Below are 22,462 nucleotides of genomic sequence, written 5' to 3'. Positions count from 1 at the left end.
GCCACACAAAAAAAGTAGCTGCCACAAGCTTCGGTATCCTGCGCAATTTACGACCGATACTAAAATTCTTCGACCCCTCCACACGTCAGGTAATCATCCAAGCCACAATTCTTTCCCGCTTAGATTATGCTAACTCCTTACTCCTGGGAGCCAATCAAGCGGAAAAAAAGCGTTTTCAGCGCGTCCAAAACGCGGCAGCGCGGGCCCTAACAGGGCTACCCCGATTCGAGTCTGCAACCAAGACCCTGGTAAAACTGCACTGGTTGCCGGTGGAAAAGAGAATCGCTTTTAAGGCCCTGTGCTTGGCCTTTAAGATTCAAAAAAAATCTCTACCTCCCATGCTATGTCATCTTATGACGCAGTATACTCCCAATAGAGCGCTCAGATCCGAAGGAAAAAACCTGGTCACAATTCCCCGTTTTAGGCTAGCCCGCACAGGAGGGCGTTCCTTTCAATACATGGCTGCCAAACTATGGAACGCACTACCTCTGCGGATTCGGAGTATAAATGACCTTCTTACCTTTAGAAAGGCATTAAAAACCCACCTGTTCTGCTAAACTGACCTGATAACCTGTCTGTATGTTGTGTACTCTCCTGTCTAGTCAAGCGCCGGGACGCCCCTTCGCTGGGGCAGCCGCCGCGCTATATAAGCAGATGTAACATAACATAACATATATATATATATTACCTACTGGCGGTCGCCAGTAGGTATATATAGTTAGGATTTTTTCTCTATGGGATTTTTGAAAATTCTATGTCTAATAACTTTGGCGTTTGTGGACGGAATTGGCTGAAATTTTCAGGAAAATGGAACATTTTGTTTCTGAGCAGCCCCCGAAAATTTGGGGGGGTTTCGTCAAGGGGGGGCCGAGAAAAAAGGGGGGTCCCAAAACGTGTTTTTAACATTGAGTTTTCCATAGGGCGGTTGGCCTCACTTTTAGCCCGAACGGCTGAATGGATTTCCACGAAACTTGGCAAAATTGTAGATATTGTTTGCCCGATGTGCCTTTGCTAGGTCTCAAGATATGTGGTCCTGTGAATTTTGAGTAAATTAGGTTTAAAAAAAGATATATATCTAGAGCCGCGCCCGGTACGCGTACCGGGGAGCGCTTCAGGCGCGCCACGCGACTTGCGCACGGCAAGCTGATTGGTTCTCGGGTGTCTGTAAACATTCGAAACAGTCCGCAGCGGCCGCCATCTTGTGTCTCGGTGGGATTGAGACACAAGAGGTGGCAAGAATCAAAGGGGGGAAATGAGCAAAAGGGGGCAGGGTACACCCCCCTGACCCCCTACTTTTGATGTGGGGGCCATAAAAGGCTCCCGCGGGTGAAATTTTTTTTTTTTTTAAAATCGATTTTCGCGGGGGGGGGAGCGCCCGGTACGCGCACCGGGGAGCTTACGGGGGAGCGTACCATGGAGATTAAAAATGACAGACTTTTTAAAAAAAAAAAAGCTTCTTTTTATAAATTGGAGGTAGTTCTGAAAAGAACTTTTTTTTTGATTTTGTTGTTTTATATATTTTTTTTTGTTTTTGTTGTTTTATATTTTTTTTTAGACTTTTTAAAACAATTTTATATTTTTTGGGGATTTTTGTCAAGGGAAAAACAAAAACAGGGATTGCAAAACTGCTCAACAGGAGCAAAAAAATTTGAAAATTTAGGGACTGGCAGAGCAGCGGTGTTGCTGTTTCTTTAGGGCAATGAGTTCAACACTCTGCTCCCCATAGCTGAGCAGTTTGTCACACTCCGTGCACAAAAATTTGATGCCTGCAAACACCGGCTGAATGTTAGGGACCATTCTTCCACGGGGTGGTCCCGAAGGTGTTGCTCCACCAGTGGAGGTGCTGCCGCCATCTGTTGGTACATTCCGTGCCAGCTCTCTGACACTCTCCCTGGCAAAGTTGTTAGGGTGTCTTCTTTTCACATGCCTGATCAAATTAGCATTCCCAAAACTATATTTTTTCAGAGGATTGCCTCTGGATAAACTACTCCCACATATTTTGCAGGTTACTTTGGGAGCGTTGACTTTTTTCTGTCCTTCAGTCATGTCGTAAAATTTCCAGATGAAATGTTTTTTTTTCTTTTGCTGAGGAGGGTCCTCATCTAAAAATCCATCTGAATCACTGCTGGATGACTCTCTTGCAGCCATTGCTGGAGATCAGAAAAGTAGGAGATAGAGTAGACAGAACAGCTCTTGCTCTCTCCAAGTACAAAGCAATAGTGAGAGAAATGGGTGGGTTTCACACAATTTGGAAAAAAAAAAGTTCTGAACCAATGAAAAGTGTTATTTTAAAGTCACATGGTTTGACGCGCTTACGCTACGCGCCCCGGGGCGCGCCCCGGGCGTGTATCGTAAGCGCATCGGGGCGCTTACGTTGCGCGATCGTATGCGCTTTCGGGTGCGCTTACGCGGTGCGTCATAAGACGCATCTCGCGGCTACGCGATACGTGTCTTATGACGCAAGGCGTGGCGGCTACGCGATACGTCACGATGTTGTTTTCGTTCGCGGCAATAGCGCTTCCGGGACGCGTATTAGTACGCGCCCCGGGGCGCGCCGCAAGATTGCGCTTACCCGTGCGTTCACCTGTCCGCGCCCCGGGAGCTTACAAAAAAAAAGTATTAAAAAAAAAATTATTAATAAACAAAATATATGTTTGGATTTAAAGAAGAATACATTTTACAGCTACAGATATTAGCTTTTAAAAAACCAATGAAATTCACTGAAAAAACCATAGGTTATAGACCATATATAGTTAGGAATTAGCATTTAAAAAACCTTATTTTACTCACACAAAACCATTGAAATTCCATATATAGTTAGTTGTACTAAGTATATATCGCGCACCCGCAATCCACTGCTGATGATGTCACATATTACATCATTCATGACATGGTCAGTGACATCACTGATGACATCACTGATGACATCTCAAATGACATCACTGATGACATCACTGATGACATCTCATTTGACATTACTCATGACATCATTCATGTGATGATACGATGAACCTCTTCAGACTCTAATATAACCTTAGATACACTCAGTGTAAACAAACACTCACAGACTGTCACTCATCCATGGAGTTACTCACACACCTAATCAGTCTTGCAAAGAATCAATCACACCTCCATTTCCTCAACTATATAGTTAAACACACCTTACTTATTGAAACATATAATAACACATATTTACTCTGTTATACAATCCCTGATACAAGTTCACAATAATCCATACAGCCACTCACACATTCACTGGCTCTTATGCACAGTTATTTATATATGTCAACTACCACATGTACTGTGTTTTACATATGTACTTACTTTGACATGTAGCACTGAGATATCCATTCACTCACCAATACACTCATGCACACAGTAAACCGCCCATACAGCTGTTTCCACATGCACTTTTGAAGCCATACATCTAGTGAATCAACTGCTCACACATCTATGCACAGAGTCATTCACCTCCCAGACACCCACACACACACTCAGTCTCCCATACAAATACTTGGCCAACTAATCAATAACCCATATAGTTAGTTATATAGCTAATGATCAACAATTGCATCAGATTACAAAACAACAGACACAATGGTGCACAATTTAAAACAGTTTAGTCACTAACCCATGCACTCAGTGACACACATTTAATCCCTCACTTATACAGTCAGTCATGCACCTACTAAATACATCATCCAGACACTTATACATCCACTCATTCTTCAATATATAAGACATATTTTAACTTTACAGAAACATACAGTCACTGGATGTTATCATCAGTGATGTCATCAGTGATGTCATCAGTGATGTCATTTGAGATGTCACTGACCATGTCATGAATGATGTAATATGTGACATCATCAGCAGTGGATTGCGGGTGCGCGATATATACTTAGTACAACTAACTATATATAGAATTTCAATGGTTTTGTGTGAGTAAAATAAGGTTTTTTAAATGCTAATTCCTAACTATATATGGTCTATAACCTATGGATTTTTCAGTGAATATATATATATATATATATATATATATATATATATTGCATTTTATATATGTATGTTAAAATATTTTTTTTAAATTACATTCATTTTATTATATTTGTTAAAATGTATATTATATCTTAATCATTTTTTAAGTCAATTTTCTTACTTAAAACATTTGACATTAATTTTTATTTAAATAAAAAAATCGATATTTTGTACATCTATATTTTTACATTGATATTTTTTTTCGATATTTTTGTACTTGTAATTTTAAATATAGGATGTCGATACATCTATATTTTTGCATCAATATTTGTGTATGGGGATATTTTGGGAATCAATATTCTATCAGTGAACCTTCTTCAGGAAGTGCTAGGTGATTTCTGTGCACAGTGTGTTGGCATATTCCAGCCAGCTGGTGACTAGGGCATGGAGGATGGTTTGTCTGGTGTTTACCGTGATCCATTGGAAGATCCAAAAGAGTGAGGAAGCCAGAGGAAGAGACTGCCTTCACCTGATTTTTCATGGTGAGCTTGCTGCCAAGGATAATGCTGAGGTTGCAGGCTTGGTTTGTCGTTATGGGTGAGGGTGCTAGTTCGAAAAGCCACCAGAAGTCGTTCCACGGGTAGGTGTTGTCATTGAAGATCAGTACTTCCATTTTGTCTGTGTTTGGTTTCAGGCAGTAGTCTTTTGTCCGTTCAGCGATATTCGTCATGCACCTGTGGAAGTTTGCCTTCGTGGCGGAGAGCTCTTCTGACAGTGGAAGCTATTCCAATCTAAACTATTGTGTGTTTTACCTCAAACTTGTATCTCCATCTGTTATGGGGTGTTTGCATATGCTAGCATTGTTACTAGAAATGGCAGCTAGTCTATGAAGGCTCTGTGAAACTGTGAACAGGTGGCAATAAACGTACCTCATCTCCCTCTCTGAGGACATCTACCTAAGCACTACCATTTCCACATTTGGTTTAGATAGTTTTCATGTGATATAACAATGAAATACTCACAATTTGCTATAGTACTCGCAACCATTCTCTTGACTAAGTAACGAATCATCAAGGTAGACATTGATCAGAAGATTCATCAGGTTTGATCTCTTCTAGGGCAACTAGTGCACGCCGATCCCAAATGACCTTCTGGACTTCGCTGCCATTGTCTTCGATGGGCCAGGTGGCTATATCAAAAATGCTAATCCTTCCACGCTGCTGCATTTTTTCGGTGAAAACACTAGGGGGCTTAGTTACAAGCCTCTTGCGCCATTTTTAACATGGGAAAAGTAACGTGCGGTTGGCACACAGGGCTTGTAAATAAGCACCTAGATTCATTACTCTCCGATCTAATCCAGGGGACTGGCAATCAAAGAGTGGGCCTAGCCAAACTGCAATTAGAGATGGATTGGGGCGGTCTGGGGGCACCTGATTTCCACGCATACTGCTACGCAAGCCAACTGCAATGGCTGTTGTACTGACTGGCTAGACACAATTTACATGAGGTGGGATACACAGTTTGCAACATTTCCCGTGGTGTCCTACACACTTTGGTATTGCTTTGCTCGAAAGTTCCACGGATGGAACCGACACTGTTACGCACAGCACCCCTGTACTGGCATAGGGTGGTGCAATATACGCGTCTGCGCATCCCATACGCTAACAACGTGCCATTATTAGGTATCCCTACACCTACAGGTCTAATTACAACACAAACTACCTGCAGTTAGGCTGAGGAGGGTGTCAACACAGTAGAGAAAATTGGGTTTCGGGCAACCTATACATGACGTGACGCACACAGCAATCTTTGCCTATGATAAAAAGCACTAGGTTCCTGCTAGAGAGGAAACCCAAATGCACAAACTGACAGAAGCACTCTATTTCATGGGAAGAGGGCATCATCTCACGAAGTGGCTATATCGTGGCATTAGGGCACAAGCTGGGATCTCTCTCACTGACTTGTGCAACAAGTGGTCCAAGGGCCTTGAGAAAGAAGTGACCAATAAGTAATGTGCTGCACTACTGGAGTACCCTAAAATGTGTCTCACAATGCCGAGTTAAAATTCATACAGTACATGATCTTACGTAGGGCATACCTCACTCCACACCGCTTACAGCGTATGTTCCTGGACACATAACACCACTGCCCCAGATGTAGGTTAGAAAATAACGATATTTTACACATGCTGTGGTCATGCCCTATATTAACTGATTTCTGGTTGGGGTAGTCCAGATCATAAGAACAACGACAGGTACTCCTATGGAACAGACAGCTGACAGTTGTGTACTTGGCATGCACCAACGCCCAAAATCGCAAAAGGTGCAAATGCGCTTCATTGACTTGGTGATTCTTATTGGCAAACGTGCCATCACAATGAGGTGGAAGTCGCCGAAAGCCCCATCATTATATATATGGCATGGTGAGGTGGTGCAATGGGGCAGTGCGGAGAGTGCTGTCATTGAACGAGAGGAGGCCCAAGGCCTGCGTAAGATTCTGATATCAATGCATAGGGACCTGTTGCTAGAAGCTTTTAAAACCATTGAACCTGTGCCCATCCCTAGAATAAACAACAAATAGTATGATAATCACTGACCGATCTCAGCTCCCCCCTAATACCGGCCCCATAACAGCATACATAAGTCGTATGGTTCTCCAGACCCCACACGCTACACATGCCTCTATGGGCAAAAACGCGGAAGCCAGGGTAGACTGCATTGATAAGAATCTTAACTGAGGTACAGCCAGCCAGGAAGGTTGGGGGGCAGGGAAGTGTAGATGTTATTATATCGCAATCGTAACCATACATAGCCTTTTCTTTTCCAGGTTTCACTGCAATATAACCTGTTCCAATGATTTGCATTGCTTAATAATTGACATAGACTGATGAAGGTAAGGTATATTATGTACGGTATTCTTTTCAATTCATTGCAAATGTACATGCGAACATACATGTTTTGTTGAACGCAAAAAGAGAAAACCAATAAATTATATTTAAAAAAAAGGTTTGAACTCCTCTATGATAAATCACAATTGTGGCATTGGCATAATACTAGTACCTTTTTGTCCAGATCAATGTTTATCCCCATGTCATCTTTTAGTTGTAGAACAGCTGATGCAAGAGATATGTGAGCCTATCTTTTTTTTTACTTCAGCTATTAGTCTAGATTTGTAATGGTAGGCTAAGGTATGGAATATCAAGCAGTGAATATTGAGTCACCACAATATTGTACCACAGTATAGACCACCAAAATATTGGCAGGTATGTATATGCAAGTGTATGTTCACTATACTTATATTACATATATATACCTTGACTGTACATCAATGATGTCATTTAACAGGGAAACAGGGTTTACAACACTGTCGGTACACCGCAGTACCATTACAACACAGTCAGTATAACAACTGCGTTGTTACTATGCATACGATTACAACGCAAGTCATTACAACAACTTGCTGTTGGGAGCTTTAGGTGTTGGATTTGTAATCCAACACCTTACCTACTGTTGCACAGACTGGAGTTAGAATGAAGAAAAATATACTATTCCAAACTCCAGTGTCCCTTACAGAAAGACATTCTAATGGCTTGAGTTGTAATGGTATGCATGAAAACAACGCAGTCAATGTACTGACTGCGTTATAAAGGCATGCGTTGTTAACTAATGTGTTGAAACGTCATATGTTCATTTAACATGTCTATTCTGCCGCAGCGCAAAGGGGGCGGGGGGCCACGCGGTGGTCCCGTGCTCGTGACAGAACCGCTCCGTCATGGCCCTCGGGTGAGCTGTGCTTGTGACGGAAACGGTTCCGTCACGGACCCGCCCGCCCATTAGACCGTTAGCGCAGGCGCGGAATTCGCGCCGCGCAGGCGTGGCGAGCGGGCCGTGACGGAACCGTTCCGTCACCAGCACAGCCCACCCGAGGCTCGTGACGGAACGGTTCCGTCACGAGCATGGGAGGGGTTAAACATTAGATTTTACCATATCTCTGTGCCTAACTATAATATCCCTTTACATCTTTTTTCCAGTAAATATCTGAGGTTTTCTCTTAATGTGAGGAAAGATCCTATTACCATACCTAACTATAGTGTTACTTTAACCTTTGTTTTTCAGTGAATTTCTAGTTTTGTTTAACTTAAAGTAAGATCTTATTACCATACATAACAATAATGTTACATCAACCTTTGTTTCAGTGAATTTCAGTTTGTTTTTTTATCATATTCACCCAGCCATCTTTTGGCCAAGCGCAGCAGAGGCTTGGGCACAGAGCCTTGCCAAAACCCGGGAGGAGGCCAACTCCAGTCATGCATGATTTTACGGCACGCACAGCATGGGGTTGGCAGCAGCCCCTGTACAGAATCCCAATGGGTGGTCAAACCCCTGCAACACACAACCTTTGGCTGTGCCTGGTGGGGTTTGGCCCCAGGGCCTGTGCCTAAATCCCATGGCTGACAAACCTCCAGCCACGCATGGTAAACCTACTGTAGAGAACAAAGCCTTACTGGTAGCCTACCCCCACAAAGCCCCACCACACATTTTGTCAATATATTTTTTTTCACTGTACTCCACAAGAAAGCATCACTCCATTATACCACGGGGCCATGCAAGCTTCACCCAGTGATGGATGCATGGTCCACGATATGACTTCCACAGGAGTACTGCGGCACCTTACTGAAGGGCCACTCTGGGCCCCATGGGAGTTCCACCATACCTCACAGGGGAGCTGTGCTGGATCCCTTGGAAGTACTGCTAAAGCTACAGTACACATTATTTTACTTTTTCGCCCTTAGGGGAATTCCTCGGGGTCACAACTTGAGTGCCAGGTGTCCCTATCCTGCCTTCTTATATCTTTTTTTTAAACGTATTCAAGACAAGCAGAACAAAACCCCGTGTTCTCTAATGGCATCTCTAGCCGCAATATTTTTCTTGTAGTTGCAACCAGCCAAGCAGACCTTTTAGCCCTGTGGGATCAATACCAGTCATGCAGGACCGAAAAGAGCGAAAGGAGAAAAATCAGATTGCTTCATTTTTCGAATTTACGGTACTGCTGAAATACTAAGAGGTTCCTGCAGGTTGAACTGTCCAGATGTACCTATTTCTTTAACCCTTTTATGGCCACCCCAAGTGCCTCTTCAAATGCAAGTTCCTCAAAAAACGCTGAATTGATTTGCATCAAATTACAAAAGCATGCTTTCTAAGTAAAGTTGTAACTTTATGACAAATTTGGTGTACTTTTGCTCACTGTTTGTCTACATCGATTCCCATAATTTCCTATGGGAAGACTATGTGTTTGGACCTTCCCCCCTTTTTATCAGCCCCTGCTAAACAGATCACTCTGAATCTTTGCAGGAAGAAGCAGAGGTGAAGGAATATTTTGGGAAGGTTTTGTGAAACTGCACCAACGTTATTAGCAAAATAAAAGAAGCTATTCCCATGATAACTCTGACCTAACTGTGACTACAAGACTATAAGAATGCGCTTACCTTGAGCCAGAGAGTGTTCCTTAAGAATCAGCATCTGTAATGCTTTAAAAATGTTTTTGATCGAAGAGAAACGCATCTCCGCCGAAGTGTACAAGTGCGATTTGTATGCAATTGGGAATGTATCATCCTCATTAAACGACAAGTAGGCTAAACCAACCGTACCCAGTACAATCTGTATGACTAAGTTCATAGAATTGTCTCTTGTTAAAAGAAATTTTGTCGCGAGCATATCTGCCTGCAAGGACTGGAAATTACAGTGTGTTCTAGAAGCAAGATGGGTAACAAAAAAGTAGGTTGTATCAACGCATAAAGCGACTTGATACGCTGGGTATATTCAGGTAAATATGTTCGACCAAAATTCAAAAACCGCAGCAAAGTGCACATTTCTCCAAGAAATGAGTGGCCAAGCCCCTACCCTCGTTGTTGAGTTCGTACCCCAAAAAAAGTACCACCAAGTAGGCGATGTGAGATTTAGCAAAATTAAATGTATACCCCTGGTCGACAAAATACATAATGACATGACCAAAGCGGACTAGATGCAGTATCAACTCGTCATCTGTCAAATAAATGTCATCCACATATAAAAATGCGTCTGGGTCTATAGAATGCAAAAGAGACACAACACTCACAGCAAAAGCCCCAGGACTATTCTTGTAGCCCATAGGCAAATGCATAAATCTTTACTGATTGCCGACCGCAGCAAATGTGGTCAAGTCACGGCTGTCAGGAGCCAGATTGTGACTGTAAAATCCATTGGATAAATCAAGTGTTGTTTTATACTTTTTACTTGCTATGGTATTTATCAACACAGAGCTGTGGGTGTTTTGTATGTCAAATGTACAACATGACAATTCAAATTCCTGTAATCCAACACTATACGATAGGAACCGTCCGGTTTCACTATTGGAAAATGAGGATTATTAATCGATGAAGCACAGGGTTCAATTAAAGCCTGATATTCCAATTGGATCAAGATTTCACTCATGAAAGCTTTGGTGTCTCGCTTAACCGGGTACTGGGCCTGTGGCTGTGGCACAGAACGTAAAAGTATCTCATGTGCTGGTGATAACTTGTCCCAACTGACTTGATTATGGTAGACAGCCGGCGCTAGGGCATAAGCCCATTCCGACGCATAAGCTTATTTAGCCTCATCCGAGACGTAACAGGAAAAAACAGGAAGAATTATGTCTTCCCCCATGAAGAAACCAAGTCGAATGGGGGAGGCCAATCCACCTCAGCCAATAAAATGTCATAAGAGGAAGTAAGGTTTTCCCAAAAGATTGCCTTAATTGTCACCATCAATTTGTAGGATTATCTCGTAAAGTATAGCGGGGGTTCAACTCGTGTATATGCAGTTTCCACCATTACAAAAGTATCAGTTGCTCTCGCCTCCAGACAAGGACGGAGTTCCTCACGTACTATGCTAACTTCTGCCATGCTGTCGAGGAGTGTCACAGCCCATCTCCAATCGAGGAGCAGGGTTCTCACTGTCTGAGGCATATTTCGCTGTTAAAGCAGCAACTTTCTTCTTCTGAAACGGGGCACGGTACGGAAGCTGTCCCTCCTGTTTTGCTTTTACATCAAACTGTCATGGCTGATCATGATTTTGTTGAGTGGTCTTGCCTTGTCTGCAATCCTTCCGCTCCCTCCCACCAAACTGGGGGTCTGATGATTCCTGAAAGGAACGAGGAGAGCGTGGATCAGGAACGTGAAATCTTTCTGGTGTCTTAAGTTTAGTGCAGTCACGCAAATTATATCTACGTTCAGAAGCATCAGGTGTCGCGAACCTTGCTTCTGTTGTTGCTGCCACTTATTTTTATTCCAGTTCTTCTTTGGAAAAACTTGATGCCCCTCCTTCTCTGGCTGAGGCCTATTTTGTGCCTGAGTAAAAGGTTTAATACCCAAATTATTGTGCCCAATGATTTATAAAATTTAGCTAATCTTTGGTAATCCACGTTGTTTATCCACATCAGCGACTGCCTCAAATCACTAACTCACTTGCAAGCTAACTGCTTAACCCTTGACGTTACAAGAATCATGTCAGATGCTATAGGGAATGCCCCCACAAGCCTCATCCCCAGTTCCAGGGGAGCCGCCACCCCGTGTTCATCCTGAACTTCCTTAAGAACCATCGGAAGCACTATTATAGAGGGGATGCGAAAGCATAGAGAGTAAACCGCTGCAAACACCTTGCCCCAAGTAATGCAATAAGCTAAATTGGGAACTAAACCTTTCGGTAAACTCATGGTAAGTATCCTGTGTTTATCCACAGGATATGTGTGAGGAAAAACAGCTTCGAGTTGCTGAAACTTCTGGGCTAACCAAAAAGAGAACTCATCCCTATTCTGAGGTCACTTCCTCATCACTGAATTAATCATGATAGGACTTATCACCATGCCACTTTGTCCCGGCTGCTGATCAGCACCTGCCTGAACTGCTGGAACATTACGAGAAAGATATTGTAGGACGCCTCGATGTATGTGAACTCAGGACTGTGTAATAATTGCAGCTCTGCATGTGAAACACTCAAATAATTTGGATGTGGGGTAAAGCTTGCCAAAACAGGCCACGTGGCCCAGTCGAACGACAAAGGTCCCACACGGATCACTGAAACAGGGTGTGGTAGGGCACCATTAAACCATATGGTGTGCTCCCAAGCTTGTAACGGAACTTCAAGTAAACGATACAGATGGTAATTTTGTGGCACCGCACCATGTACATATTCATGAAAGAAATTATTGTTTACATCAACTGCAGGAAACTTAACCCAGGAGTAAAAAACCTTGAAGTGGTAAGCTGCATTTGCCTCTACGACAAATATGAACTCCACTCCAGGAACTCCATTTGCGGTTAAATGCACAGTAAGTGCAGCATGGTTAGAAGCAGCTAGGACTATCGGCTGTGACATTATAGCAGACAGCACAATAATGGGCTTAGAACAAAGAGAACCGTTTAGAATTCAAGCTTGAAAAACCTATAAATCGTCTATATAGGAGGTAAACCCACCCACCCCATGGACGTCTCCGTAACTGGAGCGAGGGTATCATGGACAAGTTCAAGCACTACTCAGGTATGTACCTGACCAAACATTGGTGGCACCATGTTGCAGGGATTCTGCACATACACAGAACTATGCTCAGGATTATGGGACCTTGGTGTATAGGGGCTGACCCTTCCTACCGCCTTAGTACCCATGAGCCCAGAACCGACTAGCTATAGTGTCTCACTCGCTCTCCTATACAAATAATAAAATGATTAGACAACCCAGAACACAACACTCCCGAATCTCCCAGAAATTGTGGTAACAAGACACACCTTTTCACTTACACTCTCGCACCTGTCCACAATAAGATCTGACTGAGACATGAATATAGTTTAAAATGTTTATTTTAACTAATGTGCTGTAACATGCAGTATACAAGCCACAACAAGCAGAAAAATGCATAACAGTAATACAGTTAACATCGCAGCCAGTCCATACATTATGAAGGGAGATGTTATCTTATAAAGACAATGGAGAAAGGACTATAGTGCCTAACTTCCCTACCCTTGGCAGGAATGGGTATTGTTATTATAAAATATAGGATCTCTGGGTTTTGTCAGTAGACCCCATACCCTAAACCATAGATGGTATTTCTACATCGAAGCTGGGTGTTGCTCTTCTCCCTGGAAAGGTCCCTCTTCAAGTGTGTGTTACCTAAACATGTATACCCATAATATCAGAGTACGAGCTTCCAGCAGCAGCTGCATTAGTATGTTTTATCTTGGTGCTAGAGCATTACCTTGCTCACAATGTTCAGTCTAAACTCCAGACACAAGCAGAGAACGAACATAGCAGACAGTTCTCATGTGAAAGGCATAAACAGAGTCTTGCAAAAATAAAGTCATGTAGTAACAGGCGCAAAAGCAGCATCATGGTTGCACAAGCCATGCTAACTTAGTGTTGTCGACAATGTCCCTACCCGCCACCTGACAAAACAATATGGCTGCCTTTTAATTCTCACAAAATAGCTATAATCCAATTATATACTGGCTTCTAATTTCTATGTACCATAGAATACTGAAAAGTTATCACGTATACCATGGCCTTAAATATAACTAATGCCCAGCTGTATTATTGGATTGCGGTGCACTTGCATCACTCATGGTGTCGCATGGGCAATGTAATAAGTAAGTCAATCAGATAAGAAACAATATGGCAGTGGTACAGGCTGTCATTACCTCTGTTAAGTTGGTAAATACAATGTAGAAATACGTATAGTATGCTCAAATGAATAGACACTATGCCATCATAGTAGTGTACATAAATTTATGAAAAGGGAAATTTCTACATATATACAAAAAGTTTTACAATTCAGAGCACACCAACAGTAGGGTAATTTAGATCCGTCACTATTGCAGATCCAATTTTAATTCAAATAACATTCCAAAACAACACAAATGCAAACAAGAGTCCATGTGTAAACAGTTTGATAGCCCGAAAGTCTGTTGACAAGTGGGTTGATAGATGACACGCACAGCCGAACGTCATATGTTGTGTTGATGACTTTATAAAAGGGTGTTGCAACCTCCCATAAAGAAACTGATGCTGTAGTGTAAAGAGAAAAATATAGAAAATCATTGCAAGAAGAAATACAATTATCCGTTTTTGAAGGCTTACATGGAGTTTTCTTTTTTCCTTACTATCATTTGTCATGCAAGCCAATGAATTCAAATTTCTAGAATTCCAAAGCCATCCTACTGCATACAATGTCATAGTGAGCAAAGCTTGAATGCCAAAATCACGTTGTATAGCTATTATATATATGTCAAACCACAATCGTTATGTGGATATTTACACTGTAAAGCTTGTATATATGAGTAGAGCCACAACCCCATCGGATGAAAATCCAAACCATTATAAGCTTGTAGGGTCTGTATACATCCTACGCTTTAAAATCCCTTGTTCTGTATCATTGAACTAACAAGCCACGTTGCATGGCTAACAATGATTGTTTTTCGAAAGCCGGTCAGGAAAAGTTTCAAATCATGTACTACAGCCACTTGCTACAGCAATAATGCAGAGTAAAGAGTATAAACAAAGCGGACCAATAAGTCATGTCCTGTCTCCCCTTGTAAATATCTAAATTTCACCTCTTGGTTTAAGGTGAAGAAAAAAGTTTCAAGAAAACAACGTGGGTGTACGTTAGCCATTATCCAGTAAGGGGGGGCCTGTAAACAGACAAAAGTAGCAGACTAATTCAGGAATCAAGTAGCCACTAGAATATCAACTGGTGGTACGGTCATAGCAATTATCGAAGAGAGAACTTACCCATGGTGGCTTTGCAAATAGTTTCAGGCGTAAGTCTTTAGGTGGCTCGTAGTGCAAGTTCACTTAAATAAGCTCTACGTTGGCCATGTACTCATAAGCACAGAGACAGGAGTAACCTGTCAGGAAGTACACAGCAAATGTTGGGCGCCATTTTGGAATGGTAAAATAGAGGTTGAAATAACACTGAAACTGAGTATATCCCCCTATATAGTAGATATGTTCTTACCAAGTTGTTAGCACATATCTTGTCATATATTTTTCTCAAAGTATCAAAACTAGAAAAGCTTAGAAATAGGCTAATTTTGCCAATAACATGTGTCGGTGTAGAAGATGGGGTACTCAATATAAAACCCATGGCAAGTACAGGCGCCATTTTGGATTGGTGCCATAAAGTTGATACAGAAAAGTCTGTATTAGAGAGCGCTAATTAAAGTATTATTGACATCTTTCTAGATCACCAGCATTTGACTCCCTGTACAGTTGAGTCAATGGTCTCAAGAAAAGAGTATGTAAAAAAGGGTATAAAGAAGTTTAATAAGAACCCTTCTGCCGATAGCAGTTTTGTGAGATATTAAGAATATAAGGACCCCAGAAAAAGCATGTCCGTAGAAAGAACCAAGTGTCACACAGGAGCCAGTCAGCACAAATTTGACAGTACTCCCAGATGTTTTCCTGAGCAATGAAATGATACAATGGAGCACACATGAACTTCAGTGTATAAAGTGAGGATTCAAACCTACCATACATATTGCTTGGGAAAGCACATGGATTATAGCAACACATTAAGTTGTACTGGAATGTCAGCAAGGTAAGTAAATGCTAGTTACAATATAATTACATTGTCCAACATATGCACGTTAGATTTTACATAAACGTGGTATTACAAGGAAATATTGTTAAGGAGGTTTTGCATAAGAATTTTTTGCAACACAAACTTCAGTCTTTCACAAATACAAACATTTCTCTATCCAGGCTGAGGCCATGGTCAACAGACCTAAACTTAGTAATAAGTGAGTCACATTTACAAAGGAAATCAAGGCCCCCATTCATGGCCCTGTGTTAATGAGTAAATCTGGAGAAATACAAGGCAGTACAATTTACTGTTTCGCTTTCCTCTGCACAGCATAATCTACACCGCAGCTTGATTTCACATACATCTCTATGCCACGCCACTGTAGCCACTCCACTATATGCTATTCTACTTTACGCCTGTTGGACTTGGCACTTTTTGCAAGGTCATCCCTGAACTTTTTGCCTTCCTCCTGTATTTTGTCTGTCCTATTTTTGTTGGTTTTATGACTCTGGGCACTTTACCACTGCTGATCAGTGCTAAAGTGCATATTCTCTCCTTATTGTAAATTGTTGTATGGATTAGTGATTCCATGATTGGCTGGTTTGGTTTACTTACCAGACCCTAGTACAGTGCACTGAGTGTGCCCAGGGCTTGTGAACCAAATGCTGCTAGTGGGCTTGCAGCACTGGTTGTGCCACTCACAGAAGCAGCCTGTAAAAGTGTGTCTAAGGCCTGCCATTGCAGAGCCTGTGTGCCGTCTGGTACTGTCATGCTGACTGGGCATGTGCACGCACTTGCCAGTCCCAAAACCTTCCCTTTTCTTCATATGAGACACCCCTATGGTAGTCCCAAGGGCAGGGTGCATTGTAAGTATAAGGAAGGACAAGCCCTGATGTGTGTGGCATGTCCTAATAGTGAATTACAGCTATTTTCATTTTTGCACTATTGCAAGGCTAACTGTTCTTCATAGGCCAGAATGGGCAGTTAGATTATTACATTTTATAATCCTAACTGACTCAGGGAACATGGTAGAAATTTGAGTTCAGTATGCCTGAACTCAGAATGATAAAATACATATTTTAGTGAAGTTGGTTCTAACATTCTGTGTTTGAAAATACCACTTTTAGAAAGTAGGTATTTTCTTGTCTAACTATCCAAACCTGCCTCAGCTAGGTTGTGTATTCCTTGTCTGGAGTTTGAGTGACAGGGCTGGGGGATTCCAAGAGACAGGATGAGTCAGCCCAATGGTGAATAGAGAGTCTGCATCTAGATGGGAGGGAGGAGTTGCATCTGGGACGTGAATAGGACTGTGTCTGCCCCCCACAGTGCTGGCTCCACCCCCTTTTGTGCATCTGATGTCTCTGCCCTGCACTGTGAAAGGAGAGAAGGAATCATGTAAACAGAGTGCTCCAGAACTGGTCAGAGGACAAGGATTTTGGGGTATAAATATTGGGACCCTGATCCCAAGAAATTAGATCACTTTTGGACAAACAAGAAGAAACCTTTGCTGAGGAGTGGAACCAGAAGAAACTGAGGTGAGACTGAAGTGCTGCTTGGGGGTTTGGCCTGCAGTGGTTGCCTGACTGCCAAAAAAGAAAGGGGAAAAAACTTTGTGTGCTTTATTTTCAACTTGTGAAGGATCTCCACAGGCTTGAAACAGAGTGTGCCTCCTGCTGAAGTCTCAGGGACAACAGACTTCAAACCCCAGCTCCCCAGAATTCTTTGAAAGTGCCTACCGCTGTTTTGGGGCCTTCTGAGGGACTGTGTGTCGCAAGGAGCTGGAAGCGCAACTCAAGAGGAAGAAGCGGGTCGCCGTCACAGCCGCTGCCGTCACAACTCCGAAGGAGGGTGTCACCACTGTAGCTGACGCATTGCACCGCATCGAGAGAAGCGTCTCTCAACGAAGAGAAAGCGTGTCGCCGTCACTGCTGCTTCAGTCACATCTTGGATGTCGCCGCTGTAGCTGTCGCATTGCACTGTATCGAGAGAAGTGTCTCGCAACTAGGAAGAAGCATGTCGCCATCGCTGCTGCTGCCCTCGCATCGTGGATGTCGCCGCTGTAGCTGTCGCACTGCACTGCATCGAGAAAAGTGCCTCGCATCCACGGAGAAGCATGCTGCTATCGGAGCTGCTGCCGTCGCATCTTGGATGTCGCCGCTGTAGTTGTCGCATTGCACTGAAGCGTCTCGCAAATGTCGGAGAAGAGTGCTGCATCGCATCGCTGAACAAGGGTGTTGCCGCTGCAGTTGACGCATCGAACCGAGACTTCTCGCATGTTCGGAGAAGCGTGCCACATCTGGAAGATCTTCACGTTTTTATTTCTTTGCACCGGAACTTTGCCGCATTTCCATCGCTGCAACACTTTTGCTGTGGAAGAGTAATGCATCGTAAGGTACATTGACTTACAGTGTCGCATCTTAAGAACTGAACTGAACTAAGCTAAGCTTTAAAATATAGTATTGTGGATTTTTGTCGTTTGTGGTCTTGTGTTAAGTCTATATAAAGAATACTTATTTTTAATATACAACTGTGTGGTGTCCATCTATAGTGTTGTCACTGGGGTACTGTATGTGGTCACAAATGCTTTACACACTGCCTCTGAGGTAAGCCTGTCTGCTCATGCCAAGCTACCAAGGGGGTAAGCAGGAGTTATTTTAGGAGTGTGCCCTCTTTCCCTGACCAGAGGGGAGGGTCCCTATTTGTCACAAGTACCTACCTGTGCCAACTAGAGACCCCCAAATCTAACAACGCCACTCCACTTTACACCTCTACACTGTATGAGACTTCACTTTATGCCACTCCCCTCTAGGCTAGTACACTGTATGCAACACCACGGTACACAGCTCCAGTCTACATCCCTCCACTGTACTCAACTCCACTGGAGGCTACTCCACTATCATTGAGTTTACTCTACGCAATTCGACTGTACACCTCTCCACTCTACTCTATTCGACTGTATTCCTCTCCACTCTACAACACTCGACTGTACGCTATTCTACTATATGCCACTCCACTCTGTACTATTACACTAAATACAACTCCACTCTACTCCATTCAACTGTATGCTATTACACTGTATGCAACTCTACTCTATGCCTTCAGTGTATACCACTCTGGTAAATGAGACTCCAGGATATGCTATTCCACTTTATGCCATTCCAACGTATGACCCTCCACTCTATGCTATTCCATTGCATGTCACTCCACTGGATGCTACTCCACTCTACGCCACACCAGTATATGACACTCCAGTATATGCCACTCCAACTTACAATACTCCATTCTACACGATTCCATTGGATGCCTCTCAACTGTGTGTCACTCCACTGTATGCTGTTACGCTCTAACACATACAGTGTATGCCACCTTCAGGCTACACCACTTCACTGTACACCACTGCACTGTATGCTGCTCTAATATATGCTGTTCCAGTCTATACCATTCTACTGTATAGCACTCAATTTTATGCTGTTCCCCTGTATGGCCACTCCACTATACGCTACTCTACTTTATGCTACTCCAGTGTACACTACTCCACTTTACTTCACTCCATTTTATGCTAGTCCACTGGACTCCTGTCCTCTCTACACCACTCCACTATATGCTATTTCACACTACCCCAATCCATTGTACATTACTCCACTCTATGCTATTCCACTCTATGCCACTCCATTGTATTCCACTGTACACTATTCCACTGAACGCCACTCCATCATATGCTATTACACTGTACGCAACTTTAATCTTGGCCCCTCCACTGTATGGCATTCCACTCTACCACACTCCCCTGAACACAACTTCACTGTATGTTATTACACTTTACCCCACACCACAATACACCACTTCAGTCCCTGACCACTTTGCTGTACGCCACTCCTTTTGTATGCTACTACACTATACACCATTGCACTTTATGCCACTCCACTGTACACTACTACACTATAAGCTATTACACTCTACGCCACTCAACTGTGCGCCACTCTAGTCGATGCTACTCTACTGTATATTATTCTACTTTATACACTCCACTGTACTCTACTCCACTCAATGCCAATGCAGTGTACTCTCCTCCACTCTGCAATACTCTACCACGCAATTGCTCTCTATGATACACAACTCCACTACGACCCTGCACTCGTTTGTATTGAGTGTCTGTGTCCCTCTTGAGGCGGAAGCCGGGAGGTTTTGTTGCTCTGTTGTGCCTGTACTTTTAATCTTACTCGTAAAACCGGAAAACTGCTTAAAACTGTGCTTTTAAATTCATTCGCAACATTGCCCTAAACTGCTTGATTTAATAAGCTTTTTATTGCTCACCCCTTCCCTCTCCTCTCCGCTGCCCAGGGCCACTCTCAGCCGAGTATTGACGCTGTGGAGTTAGTCCCGGGTACAGACTTACGGTGGCCATATTGAGTATGGTTGTCATTTGGCGCGCTCTAGTTGCACATAAAAGGGGGCATCTCTCGACCCTGCGCTCGTTTGTATTGAGTGTCTGTGTCCCTCTTGAGGTAGAAGCCGGAAGGTTTTGTTGCTCTGTTGTGCCTGTACTTTTAATCTTACTCGTAAAACCGGAAAACTGCTTAAAACTGTGCATTTAAATTCATTCGCAACATTGCCCTAAACTGCTTGATTTAATAAGCTTTTTATTGCTCACCCCTTCCCCCTCCTCTCCGCTGCCCAGGGCCACTCTCAGCCGAGTATTGACGCTGTGGAGTTGGTCCCGGGTACAGACTTACGGCGGCCATATTGAGTGTGGTTGTCATTTGGCGCACTCTAGTTGCACATAAAAGGGGGCATCTCTCGACCCAGCGCTCGTTTGTATTGAGTGTCTGTGTCCCTCTTGAGGCGGAAGTCGGGAGGTTTTGTTGCTCTGTTGTGCCTGTACTTTTAATCTTACTCGTAAAACCGGAAAACTGCTTAAAACTGTGCTTTTAAATTCATTCGCAACATTGGCCTAAACTGCTTGATTTAATAAGCTTTTTATTGCTCACCCCTTCCCCCTCCTCTCCGCTGCCCAGGGCCACTTTCAGCCGAGTATTGACGCTGTGGAGTTGGTCCCGGGTACAGACTTACGGTGGCCATATTGAGTGTGGTTGTCATTTAGCGCCCTCTAGTTGCACATAAAAGGTCGCATCTCTCAACCCTGCGCTCGTTTGTATTGAGTGTCTGTGTCCCTCTTGAGGCGGAAGCCGGGAAGTTTTGTTGCTCTGTTGTGCCTGTACTTTTAATCTTACTCGTAAAACCGGAAAACTGCTTAAAACTGTGCTTTTAAATTCATTCGCAACATTGCCCTAAACTGCTTGATTTAATAAGCTTTTTATTGCTCACCCCTTCCCCCTCCTCTCCGCTGCCCAGGGCCACTCTCAGCCGAGTATTGACGCTGTGGAGTTGGTCCCGGGTACAGACTTACGGCGGCCATATTGAGTGTGGTTGTCATTTGGCGCGCTCTAGTTGCACATAATAAGGGACGGCCATGCTTCCGCGCAGCGGACGCGATCAGCGGCCGCGCCGGACTCGCGCCGGAGTCGTGACAGAGTCCTGCCCGTCTGCGCCCGTCCATGCTGAGGACGCGCTGCAGGATGGGCTACACGCCCTTTCTTCCTCCCCCTCCACTCTAAACTTAGGCTCCCTTACCACTTTGCTCTCATTAAGACCGCCACCCCTGCCCTGTCATCACTTTTTACCTCCAGAGGGAATCGCTCTCATTAAATGTGGTTGTAACTCTTCCACATGCGCCCGCCCCAAACCCTCCAAAAAATGTAAAAATCAAGGCTAAACCTTCAAAACATCTAGAGAATCTAACTGGCTTTCTCATCAATGCTAGATCTTTGATTAAAAACAAAACCGCTTTTAATGACTTTGTGGTTCAAAGGAAACCCTCCTGGGTCTTTATTACAGAGACCTGGGGATCCATCCCGGCTGGCCCTGACCTAGTGGAAGCTATTCCCGATGGCTATGCCCTGACCAGAATGGACCGTACTGACCCTAGGGGTGGAGGTTTGGGAATACTGTGTAAAGACCAGTTTACCTGCCGTATCGATCCCCTCTCATGCCCCGAAGAGAAATATGAGGCATTACATTTCACAATTTAGTTAGCGCTCTCTGTTTCTTTCACTGGTATTCTTTCCTATAGGCCCCCTGGTCCTAGGACTGATTTCTGTCATAATTTACTCATCTTGCTAAAACCTTTCATTAGCAAGCCCAAACTCACCTTGCTAGGTGATTTTAATTTTCACCTGGAACTATCAGAGGACAACAACACCAAATCACTAATAGAGGCTTTAACCTCCTGTGGACTTAGCCAATTAGTCGAGGGTCCTACTCACGCTGCTGGACATACTCTAGACGGCTTTTTTTCTAACGACACCAGACTAGGGATCGATACCCCGATTCCCTTTTTCCTGGTCCGACCACTCGGCTATTCCCTTCCATCTCACTTTTATCCGTTCCGGTTCCGATCCTATCAATTAAAATGGATGGGAGAATAGGAGGAACTATAATAATGTAACCAATAGCTCGCTCGCTCCCTTCCTGACTGATATCCATCCCCTCGCCCGGACTGATGTCAACGAGGCCGCGGTGGCTCTGTCCGCCACGCTTACTCATGCCCTGGATTCGCTAGCACCCCTTAAAAAACACTATTCAGCTAGAAAGAGCCCTCATCACCTTGGTTCTCGGAACAACTTAGATTTCTGCGGCAGAAGTGTAGACAGAAAGAAAGAGCCTGGTATGTCCACCAGGACCCCCTGAGGAAAACCCTACATAAGTCCGCCCTGAGAGAATATCAAAAATCTATTGACGAAGAAAAAATGAATTATTTTAACAAAATCACTACTTCTTTGAAATCCTCCAGGGAACTTTTTAAAATTATTGATACTATAGCCACTCCCAAAACAAC

Source organism: Lissotriton helveticus, chromosome 6, assembly GCF_964261635.1.
Source record: "Lissotriton helveticus chromosome 6, aLisHel1.1, whole genome shotgun sequence".
Classification (NCBI taxonomy): Eukaryota; Metazoa; Chordata; class Amphibia; order Caudata; family Salamandridae; genus Lissotriton; species Lissotriton helveticus.
The sequence above is the reverse complement of the archived record's forward strand: the minus strand, read 5'-3'. Positions refer to the sequence as shown.